A 14,316-nucleotide genomic window follows, 5' to 3' on the forward strand; every position below is an offset into this window, starting at 1 on the left:
GCCTTGAGCAGCACCACCTGTCTTAGCCATGACCATGGTTCTTTTAGGATCAGCCTACAGCAATATCTCCCTTTCTGACTTCATTGCATTTGTCGTGCCTACAAAAGAACGTTTATACTTGCGCTGCAACAGACTTCCAAACCCCAGCCCATCTCCCACAGAGCCCTTAATCCCTAGGGTCTGGAAGGTTCCTCTTCCTGAAAAAAAGATAGTAATCCCCCAGTGGCTCTATTTCTGAACTATGGGATCTATGGTTGTTACCTTCCATTATTAGTCTCTACTCTGACCATTGCCACAGACTCTATCCCCCAGTTTCACCTCTGGCCTAATAGAATTAAACTTTTAAAAGGTGTTGACTTTGACTTACAATAACAGAATAAAGGTAATATAATTGGAAATGTATCACACAGCCTGGAGAAATAATGAATATAAAAATAATGCTAATGTCATGGCGTCAAAGTTGTAATGAATAGCAGTGAGGAGGAGGCCCCAAGGCCTTCTGAGTTATTCCTACTCTGGTTTAAATTAAGGAAGGTGGCTAGACAGTGTTCATGCCAAACCTTTTAGAATTGTGTAATCCAATGACAGAAATTGGAGCAGTAGTGGGTTTTTAGGTCCTCTGTTACATATTGCATTTTGGATTCATACACACTGGTGGATGGTGACAGATATACTCATGAACACCACCAAGGTTCAGTTTATAAGGAATGAGTTTATTCAATGTGTTTATGTCATGATGAATAACATTCATTTAATTCTTCAGGGGAAGCAGGCACTAGGCAAATACAATTTGTCTTTGTATCAACCTTTCCAGTGGTCTCTTGCTCCAGACCTTTTGAAGATATAAAGCATGGTATAAAAATTAGATAAGGTTTTGATATTCTAATGCTAGTGAATTATCTTTGCAGTGCTTAAACTAGTATGCAGTAGAGTCTATAGTTGGAAGTCAGTGTCTCTGATTTGTCATTCAAGTCGTCAGGTAAATCCAGGGTCCCAGGAGGAAATTTGGCATGTGATTCTCCCAGGGTCACGTCTGTGGAATAACTGTTTGACAATTCTAATCTCTTAGGGGTGAAGTGCAATTTTGTAATTCTTATTACCCTTATCTTCCAGATGCTGTGAGTTTAGTGATCACTGAGTACATGAGCTTTGACAATCATGAAGAGACCCCTTAAAACCCAGTGATTTTGCCATAAAACAGAGTTGCGAATATAATAAATCTCAATTGTCACTTTAATCAGGGAAAGTCACTTGTTAGCTCAATGAACTCACTTGGTTTCGCCTTGCAAATTATCAAGTACACAATGAGGGGAAGAAGAAGGGAAATCATAGTACCATACATGTACCATACACAGTAAACCTCTCTTCTTGTTCCCATTTAATGAGGACAAATAGCAGCCCAGCTATGGTGTGCTATCTGAGTGATGCTCTCAGTCTCAGGATGAGACTCAGGGAATTCACTTGTCTCTTTCACTTTGTTATAACCTATAGATTCAAGTGAATTTCATCACCAGTCTCTTCTACATTTGGATTTCTAAATTGTATTTTCTTCTGCACACTGGAGTTCATCTCCTTCCTCCACATCTAGACGCTAGCTTACCTTGTCCTTCAATAAATCTATGACATCTTGGTTAAGGCCCTTCTGGGCCATTAAAAAAAACAACTTTAGAATATTGCTTCTGTTTATGAGATATTCACCACTGCGAAATTGCACATGGAAAACAAGTCACCATAAATATTTGATGACCTTCCTCCCCATTCCGTTCCTTAACTTTGTTACTGTCACTTTGACTGTTCCTACCTCTAAAGTGGCTCTTTGATTTATTCTGGAGTAGTATGCAGATACTTTGTGGGGCCAGATGTCAGACTCTAGGAAAAGAACACTGACCCTTAGGCTGTGGGTTCTTAAATTATATTAAATTACCAATCCCTTGCCTGGGATAAGCAGATACCAGGATCCAAGATAATACGATGGGCTAGAAAATTGGCTTCTATGTTTATTCTACCAGCTCACATTCATTAAATGGGGGAATAATAACTAGAGTGATTAGGGAGCTTGCAGGGGGTGGAGGTGGGGATGGGTCCAAATAATGCTGATTAAACAGTATGTCACTTGGGAGACTTGACCACTCACCACTTTCTGACACTCAGTATCAGGGGATGAGAATCAAACCCTTCAAGATCACCCAACAGCTTGCAGCCAAGCCTTGTGGTAACTGATTATAACATGGCTGACAAGTGCCCTGATCTGCATCTTAGGATACTACCAATATTAACAAGCTTGAACAGTGACTGTTTTCCATGGAACGTTTTAGGAGCCAACTATATTTCTGGAGGGCATCCATGGAGAGAATCCTTCAATTAAACCTAACTTGTAACTCCATTTGATTGTAGATCTCAAACGTCCTTAGTATCCCACTCTATCCGTATTATCTATGATACAGACAAATTCTTCTAGAACTTCTTTCAATATCTATTTGACTTTCCAGCTGGTGAAAGAACTCCCATTTTATAGACTAGCAGTTGTGCATCCAACTGTCCATTGTTCCAACCAATATTTATTTAGCACTTGATATGTTCCAAGAATTGTTCTGGTGAACAAAATCATGTTATTATCATGATTTTCTTTCTCTTTAGTTATTTCTATACTTTCTTGTACTGTGCTAAAGTGTCTGTGCTCAAAAGATTTTTATTTTTCTGTGTTTTTTTGATAAGAAGCTAACCTCTTGAACATTAATGTATTCATATTTTTAATTTTTACTGTAAAGATTAGAAACAATATAGATGATTACTAACAAAGAACTATTTACATTTAATTACTGTACATCAATATAATGTGATGCTATGTAGCTTTCAAAAGAAATGAGAAGACATGCATAAATTGGCTCTGGAAGGAATCACAAGAAACTGGTATCAGATATTTTTTCTGGGAAGAGATCTGGAGAATGGAAATCAGTGATAGGAAGTTACTTTATAAACTCCTCTGTGAGGATTTCTTTTTAATTAGTTTATGTTTCCTTGGTTTAGTGGGATATTAAAGTCCCCTGCAATTACCACATTCTTGTCAATAAGGTTGCTTATGTTTGTGATGAATTGTTTTATGTATTTGGGGGCTCCCGTATTCGGCACATAGACATTTATAACTGTTAGTTCTTCTTGATGGAGAGACCCTGTAAGTATTATATAATGCCCTTCTTTATCTCTTGTTACAGCCTTTAATTTAAATTCTAGTTTGTCTGATATAAATATGGCTACTCCTGCTTTCTTTTGACTTCCAGTGGCATGATAAATAGTCCTCCATCCACTCACTTTCAATCTGAAAGTGTCCTCAGGTCTAAAATGAGTCTCTTGTAGACAGCAAATAGATGGGTCTTGTTTTTTTATCCATTCTGGTATCCTATGTCTTTTGGTTGGCACGTTTAGTCCATTTACATTCAGTGCTATTATAGAAAGATATGGGTTTAGAGTCATTGTGATGTCTGTAGGTTTCATGCTTGTAGCGATGTCTCTGGTACTTTGTCTCACAGGATCCCCCTTAGGATCTCTTGTAGGGCTGGTTTAGTGGTGATGAATTCCTTCAGTTTTTGTTTGTTAGGGAAGACTTTTATCTCTCCTATTCTAAATGACAGATTTGCTGGATAGAGGATTCTCGGCTGCATATTTTTTTTGTTCATCACATTGAAGATTTCCTGCCATTCCTTTCTGGCCTGCCAAGTTTCAGTAGAGAGATTGGTCACGAGACTTATATGTCTCCCTTTATACGTTAGAGCACGTTTATTCCTAGCTGTTTTCAGAATTTTCTCTTTATCCTTGTATTTTGCCAGTTTCACTATGATATGTCGTGCAGAAGATCGATTCAAGTTATGTCTGAAGGGAGTTCTCTGTGCCTCTTGGATTTCAATGCCTTTTTCCTTCCCCAGAGCAGGGAAGTTCTCAGCTATGATTTCTTCAAGTACACCTTCAGCACCTTTCCCTCTCTCTTCCTCTTCTGGAATACCAAGTATGTGTATATTATTTCTCTTTAGTGCATCACTAAGTTCTCTAATTTTCCCCTCATACTCCTGGATTTTTTTATCTCTCTTTTTCTCAGCTTCTTCTTTTTCCATAATTTTATCTTCTAGTTCGCCTATTCTCTCCTCTGCCTCTTCAATCTGAGCTGTGGTCATCTCCATTTTATTTTGCAGCTCATTTTTTTTTTTTTTAAGTTTTTTTTTTTTTAACGTTTATTTATTTTTTTTTTTTGGGACAGAGAGAGACAGAGCATGAACGGGGGAGGGGCAGAGAGAGAGGGAGACACAGAATCAGAAACAGGCTCCAGGCTCTGAGCCATCAGCCCAGAGCCCGACGCGGGGCTCAAACTCACGGACCGCGAGATCATGACCTGGCTGAAGTCGGACGCTTAACCGACTGCGCCACCCAGGCGCCCCTATTTTGCAGCTCATTAATAGCATTTTTAGCTCCTCCTGGCTGTTCCTACTCCCTTGATCTCTGTAGTAATAGATTCTCTGATGTCCTTTATACTGTTTTCAAGCCCAGCAATTAATTTTATGACTATTATTCTAAATTCACTTTCTGTTATATTGTTTAAATCGTTTTTGATCAGTTTGTTAGCTGTCGTTATTTCCTGGAGGTTTTTTTGAGGGGAATTCTTCCGTTTGGTCATTTTGGATAGTCCCTGGAGTGGTGCGGGACTGAGGGGCACTTCCCCTGTACTGTCTTGAATACCTTGCATTGGTGGGCAGGGCCGCAGTCAGACCTGATGTCTGCCCCCAGCCCACTGCTGGGGCCACAGTCAGACTAGTGTGTATCTTCTCTTCCCCTCTCCTAGGGGTGGGATTCACTGTGGGGTGGCGTGGCCTTGCACACTTCCACCCTTGTGGTGCTGGGGATCTGGCGTATTAGCTGGGGTGGATGGGCAAGGTGCACAGGGGTGGGAGGGGCAGGTTCAGCTCACTTTTCTTTCGGAGATCTGCTTCAAGTGGGGCCCTGCAGCACCTGGAGGGAGTCAGACCCACCGGAGGGATGGATCCGCAGAAGCACAGCGTTTGGTGTTTGGACAGTGCAAGCAAGCTCCCTGACAGGAACTGGTTCCCTTTGTGGTTTCAGCTGGGGGATGGGCAAGGGAGATGGCGCTGGGGAGCGCCTTTGTTCCCCGCCAAGCTGAGCTCTGTCGTCTGGGGCTCAAAAACTCTCCCTCCAGTTGTCCTCCAGCCCTCCCGCTCTCTGAACAGAGCTGTTAACTTATAACCTTCCAGGTGTTAAGTCCTGCTTGCTGTCAGAACACACTCCATCAGGTCCCTCTATTTTTGCAAGCCAGACTCGTGGGCTCCACTTTGCCAGCGGGCTGCCCCTCTGCCCCATCTCCCTCCTGCCAGTCCGTGTAGGGTGCACTGCCTCTCTGCCCTTCCTACCATTTTCTGTGGACCTCTTGTCTACTCTTGGCTCCAGAGAATCCATTCTGCTAGTCTTCTGGTGGTTTTCTGGGTTATTTAGGCAGGTGTGGGTGGTATCTAAGTGATCTGCAGGACGTGGTGAGCCCAGCGTCCTCCTACGCCACCATCTTCCAGCTTCTTTTATTTTTTTAGTCTTTATCCCCTAGACAATAGGATTCAGGGTGGGCAGCAGGAGCAGGCATGAGTTAGCCTATAAATGTGAACACTGTGGAGGATTGTATAACTGCAAGAACAGTGGGTGAAAAAGGTGAAGAAGGGTCAGACATAGGTGATGTCCTATGTGGACAGATGTGGACAGTTCAGGTGCTGAAGGCCTTCAGACTTTGCTAAGAAGAAACTGACCACTGCCTGGAGGATCATTGTCTAGGAGATTGTGATGCACAGGATGTTGAAACCCCCAATCAGAAGGGCAACAATCAGACCATAGATTGCATTGACCTTGATATTGCCACAGGACAACTTGGCCATAGTCATGTGGTCAAAGTAGGTGTAGGAAATTATACTGCCCTTACAATATAATAGGCATTTGGTGAGTAATGTAAAGGGAATGATGAGTATCACACCTCAAAAAAGGGTGGGAAACCCAGCCTTGGCAATCATAGAATTGGTGACGATAGTGGCATAGCACAGAGGATAACAGATGACCACATAGTGCTTTGGGACCATGAAAATGAGCACCCCAGATTCCATCCCTGTGAAGGTATGGAGAAAGCACATCTGGGTCAGGTGAGCATTGAAGCTAATATCTTTGAGATCAAACCAGAAGATACATAGCATTTTGGGTACAGAACTAGTACACTCAACAATGTCAATGAAGAAGAATAAGGCCAAGAATTACATGGGCCAGTGTAGGGACTCCTCCAGATGAATGAGATAGAGGAGCCCATAATTCCCCAGTGCAGTAACAAGGCACATGTGCACTTTATAGGCCAGGCAATCCATTCAATAGGAATGATGCTAGTGTCAGTGTAGTACAGTTGTAATCATCCATGGCGACCAGTTAAAGGGTATGTTACATTCTTCAACTTTGACGTTAACTTTGATGTCTCTCTGAAAAGGAACAGTTTAGGCAAATGTGTATTGATTGCTTACAATGAATTAATTAGTATTATAAAATTTTTTGCATAAATCATCTCAATTATCTTAATTACCTCATGAGAGATATTTATTATATTAAATACGGGTAATTATTATGGTATTATAGATGAGTAACTGATATTAGTGTAATATCATTGACTATAAATCTTGAATCCAGGATTCTTGGCTCTTTACCATGAAGATAATCTATCTACTGATAGGTAGATAGATAAATAGATGATTGATTGATTGATTGATTGATAAATAGATGGATAATAGATAAAATTTTTTTCTATACTAAATCTCTTAAGCTCTCGTACTCTGTTCCTAATTAAGCATTATTACATTCTTAGACCAATGAGAATGTATCAAATAGTGAACATTAGGATGGTTGGAAGTCTTTATTAGTGAACTTCCAAGTGAGTTATAAGGATTTTTCTATTTCTGTGTATGGATATGGGTAAGGAAATCTGTTTATCATCATGGGTACTAACTATTCTTCAGGTTATGAAATAGGAGATATCAAAGCACAGTAATATTCTTTTATTATTATTATTTTAGAGAGAGAGAGAGAGAGTGCAAGCAGGGAAGAGGGGCAGAGGGTGAGAGAGAGAGAGAGAGAGAGAGAGAGAGAGAGAGGGAGAGAATCTCAAGCAGGTTCCATGCTCAGCACAGAGCCTGACACAGGGCTCATTTCCATGGCCTTGGGATCATGACCTGAGCCAAAATCAAGAGTCGGATGCCCAACTGACTAGACCACCCAGGCACCATATATTCTTGGTTATTCTCCCTATAATGTAGATAGTTTTATCAGTAGTGAATAATGAAACTGAACTCATTAATTAAGGAGACTTATTAATGTTTTTACATGGCTAATACATGGAACTAACCCATCAGAACAAATTTACTGGCACCACATCAGGTGCTCTCAAATCACTACAGCCACATTGCTCCTTCAGGATGTTATTTGTTTCCTTACCTTTCTCTTCAGCTTCCTGTTGGGCTCTCAGTCTTGTTAAAAAACCTAAATGTGATTGAGCGCTTTAGATCTGCCTAAGACTTATTACTGAGTGTAGCAACATGTTGCTCACTATACCTTTGAATGAATTGAAAATTTTAACACTCCTGTTTTCAGTCCCCAGTCCTTCTCTGTCTGCATCTATATTTCTTTCTTTCTTTCTTTCTTTCTTTCTTTCTTTCTTTCTTTCTTTCTTTCTTTCTTTCTTTCGGATGGTGTAACAATGTATGACATTGAAGAAAGCATCTCCAACTGGAAAATTTGTTTCATAGATATCATATATTTATTTGTGCACCACTAGTGTAAAGAAAGAATACTGGCCTAGGAATCCAATGACACTGATGAATATTCCTTCCAGTTTTAACTCTAAGGACCTCAACTCCCCCTGATTACACCATTTCCACACAGGAATCCAGGTTATAGGACTCTATGGAATTCCTGGAGATTGTGTAATCTTCAATTCAGTGAAAGTCAATGAGTTCTAGGTTTCAGAACACTGACTTTGTGTAAAAGCCATAATGCATGAATGCTAGCATCACTGGGTAAAGATAGCTTGATATGTAGAGAGGTGGCTGGTTAGTCTTAGGTGTAACAAAAAAGTTACTTATTTTTAAAATTCATATCTCTACGCAGGGGAAATGAGTTATAATAGGGAACTAAAATCCTAAATCTTGTCACAGCAAAATCACACTTTGTGACCCTGAATAACATGAATGCACATGACAAAGTTTGGGAAATGTATGTACTTTAATCATGGTATGGCAGAATTAACATCCTCACCCATACTTAAAATGGGTAGTGACTAATATCACTGTGTTAGGTAGGAGTGACAAGGCATAGCACTTTAAAAAAAAATTTTTTTTTAACATTTATTTATTTTTGAGACAGAGAGAGACAGAGCATGGACGGGGGAGGGTCAGAGAGAGGGAGACACAGAATCTGAAACAGGCTCCAGGCTCTGAGCTGTCAGCACAGAGCCCGACATGGGGCTCGAACTCACAAACCGCGAGATCATGACCTGAGCCGAAGTTGGCCACTTAACTAACTGAGCCAACCAGGCGCCCCGGCATAGCACTTTTTATATATGGTTATAATTATTCTACTATGAACAATATGTATTCTTAATATTTCAATTGAGAGATATAAAATGCTGCCATAATCAGTAATTTCCTCGCCCACATATATTTTCTCTTCCATTATAGAACCCCAAACTCCTCACTACCTTCCTCCACCTACAAGTAGAAATGACATGAGGAACAGACGGACTTTAAAAACAGCTGTACCTAAAAAAAGTTTTGCAATATATGTAGAGTGCAGGGATTTGCTGATTTCTGAGAATATGAAAACTTTTTATGAAAATGGGGCAAGGAGTTAAGTATAAAGAAATATAACATCTGACCTTCATTTGGAAATGATTGATCTCTCTAGGGCAAGAAAAATTTTCCCTTAACCCCTCTTTGTTCTTTGATTGGTCTAATAATTAAATTAACATGGAACAGATTAAGAGGAGAAAAATAAATTTAATTTCCTAAGTATGGGTGGTTCTAAATATATGAGACCCACTGATAAGCAATTGAGGCTTACATGCAGTCCCGAGTTAAGAAGAAGCAGGTATGGGTTTGGGACTTCAAAGGAGATGAAGACAATTCACAGGATATGAGAAGAGTCAATGTTTGGTAAACAAAAGTTTGCCATGCCATGCAAAATCTTCCCTGTGTAAAAAAAGTTGTCTTTGGCAATAGCTCTCTTTCTGGTGCTGGTCCCCTATCTAAACTGTTTTAGGCAGTTAAGGGGAGGCCAAAAGCTCTTCTTAAGTCTGTTAGGTCTTGATTGTCTTCAGGACCATAACAGGCATGTGAAAGAGGCACTCCTGGGGTCCCCTGTCCGGAACCCATCATCTCCAATATAATAAAATGCAAAAGACAAATGTCAAGATGAAAGTCTGATAGGATTCTACAAGTGCCTTCTAAGAGATGAATGTGCTCAATTAAAATTGTATGCTGAAGAATTAATATCAGTATTTGAGAGTTCTTATCTTCATGAAAAGGAATTTTTTAAAGTTTTTATTTAAATTCCAGTTAGTTTTTTTTTTTTTTATTTATATATGAAATTTATTGTCAAATTGGTTTCCATACAACACCCAGTGCTCATCCCAAAAGGTGCCCTCCTCAGTACCCATCACCCACCCTCTCCTCCCTCCCACCCCCCATCAACCCTTAGTTTGTTCTCAGTTCTCAACAGTCTCTTATGCTTTGGCTCTCTCCCACTCTAACCTCTTTTTTTTTTTTTTTTTTTTTGTTCCCCTCCCCCATGGGTTTCTCTTAAGTTTCTCAGGATCCACATAAGAGTGAAACCATATGGTATCTGTCTTTCTCTGTATGGCTTATTTCACTTAGCATCACACTCTCCAGTTCCATCCACGTTGCTACAAAAGGCCATATTTCATTTTTTCTCATTGCCACGTAGTACTCCATTGTGTATATAAACCACAATTTCTTTATCCATTCATCAGTTGATGGACATTTAGGCTCTTTCCATAATTTGGCTATTGTTGAGAGTGCTGCTATGAACATTGGGGTACAAGTGCCCCTATGCATCAGTACTCCTGTGTCCCTTGGATAAATTCCTAGCAGTGCTATTGCTGGGTCATAGGGTAGGTCTATTTTTAATTTTCTGAGGAACCTCCACACTGCTTTCCAGAGCGGCTGCACCAATTTGCATTCCCACCAACAGTGCAAGAGGGTTCCCGTTTCTCCACATCCTCTCCAGCATCTATAGTCTCCTGATTTGTTCATTTTGGCCACTCTGACTGGCGTGAGGTGATATCTGAGTGTGGTTTTGATTTGTATTTCCCTGATAAGGAGCGACGCTGAACATCTTTTCATGTGCCTGTTGGCCATCCGGATGTCTTCTTTAGAGAAGTGTCTATTCATGTTTTCTGCCCATTTCTTCACTGGGTTATTTGCTTTTCGGGTGTGGAGTTTGGTGAGCTCTTTATAGATTTTGGATACTAGCCCTTTGTCCAATATGTCATTTGCAAATATCTTTTCCCATTCCGTTGGTTGCCTTTTAGTTTTGTTGGTTGTTTCCTTTGCTGTGCAGAAGCTTTTGATCTTCATAAGGTCCCAGGAATTCACTTTTGCTTTTAATTCCCTTGCCTTTGGGGATGTGTCGAGTAAGAGATTGCTACGGCTGAGGTCAGAGAGGTCTTTTCCTGCTTTCTCCTCTAAGGTTTTGATGGTTTCCTGTCTCACATTCAGGTCCTTTATCCATTTTGAGTTTATTTTTGTGAATGGTGTGAGAAAGTGGTCTAGTTTCAACCTTCTGCATGTTGCTGTCCAGTTCTCCCAGCACCATTTGTTGAAGAGACTGTCTTTTTTCCATTGGATGTTCTTTCCTGCTTTGTCAAAGATGAGTTGGCCGTACGTTTGTGGGTCTAGTTCCGGGGTTTCTATTCTATTCCATTGGTCTATGTGTCTGTTTTGGTGCCAATACCATGCTGTCTTGATGATGACAGCTTTGTAGTAGAGGCTAAAGTCTGGGATTGTGATGCCTCCTGCTTTGGTCTTCTTCTTCAAAATTACTTTGGCTATTCAGGGCCTTTTGTGGTTCCATATGAAATTTAGGATTGCTTGTTCTAGTTTCGAGAAGAATGCTGGTGCAATTTTGATTGGGATTGCATTGAATGTGTAGATAGCTTTGGGTAGTATTGACATTTTGACAATATTTATTCTTCCAATCCATGAGCAGGGAATGTCTTTCCATTTCTTTAAATCTTCTTCAATTACCTTCATAAGCTTTCTATAGTTTTCAGCATACAGATCCTTTACATCTTTGGTTAGATTGATTCCTAGGTATTTTATGCTTCTTGGTGCAATTGGGAATGGGATCAGTTTCTTTATTTGTCTTTCTGTTGCTTCATTGTTAGTGTATAAGAATGCAACTGATTTCTGTACATTGATTTTGTATCCTGCAACTTTGCTGAATTCATGTATCAGTTCTAGCAGACTTTTGGTGGAGTCTATCGGATTTTCCATGTATAATATCATGTCATCTGCAAAGAGCGAAAGCTTGACTTCATCTTTGCCAATTTTGACGCCTTTGATTTCCTTTTGTTGTCTGATTGCTGATGCTAGAACTTCCAGCACTATGTTAAACAACAGCGGTGAGAGTGGGCATCCCTGTCGTGTTCCTGATCTCAGGGAAAAAGCTCTCAGTTTTTCCCCGTTGAGGATGATGTTAGCTGTGGGCTTTTCATAAATGGCTTTTATGATCTTTAAGTATGTTCCTTCTATCCCGACTTTCTCAAGAGTTTTTATTAAGAAAGGGTGCTGGATTTTGTCAAAGGCCTTTTCTGCATCGATTGACAGGATCATATGGTTTTTCTCTTTTTTTTTGTTAATGTGATGTATCACGTTGATTGATTTGCGAATGTTGAACCAGCCCTGCATCCAAGGAATGAATCCCACTTGATCATGGTGAATAATTCTTTTTATATGCCGTTGAATTCGATTTGCTAGTATCTTATTGAGAATTTTTGCATCCATATTCATCAGGGATATTGGCCGGTAGTTCTCTTTTTTTACTGGGTCTCTGTCTGGTTTAGGAATCAAAGTAATACTGGCTTCATAGAATGAGTCTGGAAGTTTTCCTGCCCTTTCTATTTCTTGGAATAGCTTGAGAAGGATAGGTATTATCTCTGCTTTAAACGTCTGGTAGAACTCCCCTGGGAAGCCATCTGGTCCTGGACTCTTATTTGTTGGGAGATTTTTGATAACCGATTCAATTTCTTCGCTGGTGATGGGTCTGTTCAAGCTTTCTATTTCCTCCTGATTGAGTTTTGGAAGAGTGTGGGTGTTCAGGAATTTGTCCATTTCTTCCAGGTTGTCCAATTTGTTGGCATATAATTTTTCATAGTATTCCCTGATAATTGTTTGTATCTCTGAGGGATTGGTTGTAATAATTCCATTTTCATTCATGATTTTATCTATTTGGGTCATCTCCCTTTTCTTTTTGAGAAGCCTGGCTAGAGGTTTGTCAATTTTGTTTATTTTTTCAAAAAACCAACTCTTGGTTTTGTTGATCTGCTCTACAGTTTTTTTAGATTCTATATTGTTTATTTCTGCTCTGATCTTTATGATTTCTCTTCTTCTGCTGGGTTTAGGCTGCCTTTGCTGTTCTGCTTCTAGTTCCTTTAGGTGTGCTGTTAGATTTTGTATTTGGGATTTTTCTTGTTTCTTGAGATAGGCCTGGATTGCAATGTATTTTCCTCTCAGGACTGCCTTCGCTGCGTCCCAAAGCGTTTGGATTGTTGTATTTTCATTTTCGTTTGTTTCCATATATTTTTTAATTTCTTCTCTAATTGCCTGGTTGACCCACTCATTCGTTAGTAGGGTGTTCTTTAACCTCCATGCTTTTGGAGGTTTTCCAGACTTTTTTCTGTGGTTGATTTCAAGCTTCATAGCGTTGTGGTCTGAAAGTATGCATGGTATGATTTCAATTCTTGTAAACTTATGAAGGGCTGTTTTGTGACCCAGTATATGATCTATCTTGGAGAATGTTCCATGTGCACTCGAGAAGAAAGTATATTCTGTTGCTTTGGGATGCAGAGTTCTAAATATATCTGTCAAGTCCATCTGATCCAATGTCTCATTCAGGGCCCTTGTTTCTTTATTGATCGTGTGTCTAGATGATCTATCCATTTCTGTAAGTGGGGTGTTAAAGTCCCCTGCAATTACCACATTCTTATCAATAAGGTTGTTTGTGTTTATGAGTAATTGTTTTATATATTTGGGCGCTCCGGTATTCGGCGCATAGACATTTATAATTGTTAGCTCTTCCTGATGGATAGACCCTGTCACTATTATATAATGTCCTTCTTCATCTCTTGTTACAGCCTTTAATTTAAAGTCTAGTTTGTCTGATATAAGGATGGCTACTCCAGCTTTCTTTTGGCTTCCAGTAGCATGATAAATAGTTCTCCATCCCCTCACTCTCAATCTAAAGGTGTCCTCAGGTCTAAAATGAGTCTCTTGTAGACAGCAAATAGATGGGTCTTGTTTTTTTATCCATTCTGATACCCTATGTCTTTTGGTTGGCGCATTTAATCCATTTACATTCAGTGTTATTATAGAAAGATATGGGTTTAGAGTCATTGTGATGTCTGTATGTTTTATGCTTGTAGTGATGTCTCTGGTACTTTGTCTCACAGGGTCCCCCTTAGGATCTCTTGGAGGGCTGGTTTAGTGGTGACAAATTCCTTCAGTTTTTGTTTGTTTGGGAAGACCTTTATCTCTCCTTCTATTCTAAATGACAGACTTGCTGGATAAAGGATTCTCGGCTGCATATTTTTTCTGTCTAGCACACTGAAAATCTCGTGCCAATTCTTTCTGGCCTGCCAAGTTTCAAAAGAGAGATCAGTCACGAGTCTTATAGGTCTCCCTTTATATGTGAAGGCACGTTTACCCCTTGCTGCTTTCAGAATTTTCTCTTTATCCTTGTATTTTGCCAGTTTCACTATGATATGTCGTGCAGAAGATCGATTCAAGTTACGTCTGAAGGGAGTTCTCTGTGCCTCTTGGATTTCAATGCCTTTTTCCTTCCCCAGTTCAGGGAAGTTCTCAGCTATTATTTCTTCAAGTACCCCTTCAGCACCTTTCCCTCTCTCTTCCTCCTCTGGGATACCAATGATGCGTATATTATTTCTTTTTAGTGTATCACTTAGTTCTCTAATTTTCCCCTCATATTCCTGGATTTTTTTATCCCTCT

At 39.9% G+C, this 14,316-nt stretch overlaps 1 pseudogene; it reads right to left on the reverse strand.

Annotated features, from left to right (window-relative positions):
• Window positions 1-1,378: 1,378 nt before the first annotated feature.
• On the reverse strand, window positions 1,379-6,444 carry LOC112865677 (olfactory receptor 52N1-like; annotated as a pseudogene).
• Between the last annotated feature and the right edge of the window lie 7,872 nt (window positions 6,445-14,316).

Source organism: Puma concolor, chromosome D1, assembly GCF_028749965.1.
Source record: "Puma concolor isolate L17-30 chromosome D1, mPumCon1.1.hap2, whole genome shotgun sequence".
Classification (NCBI taxonomy): domain Eukaryota; kingdom Metazoa; phylum Chordata; class Mammalia; order Carnivora; family Felidae; genus Puma; species Puma concolor.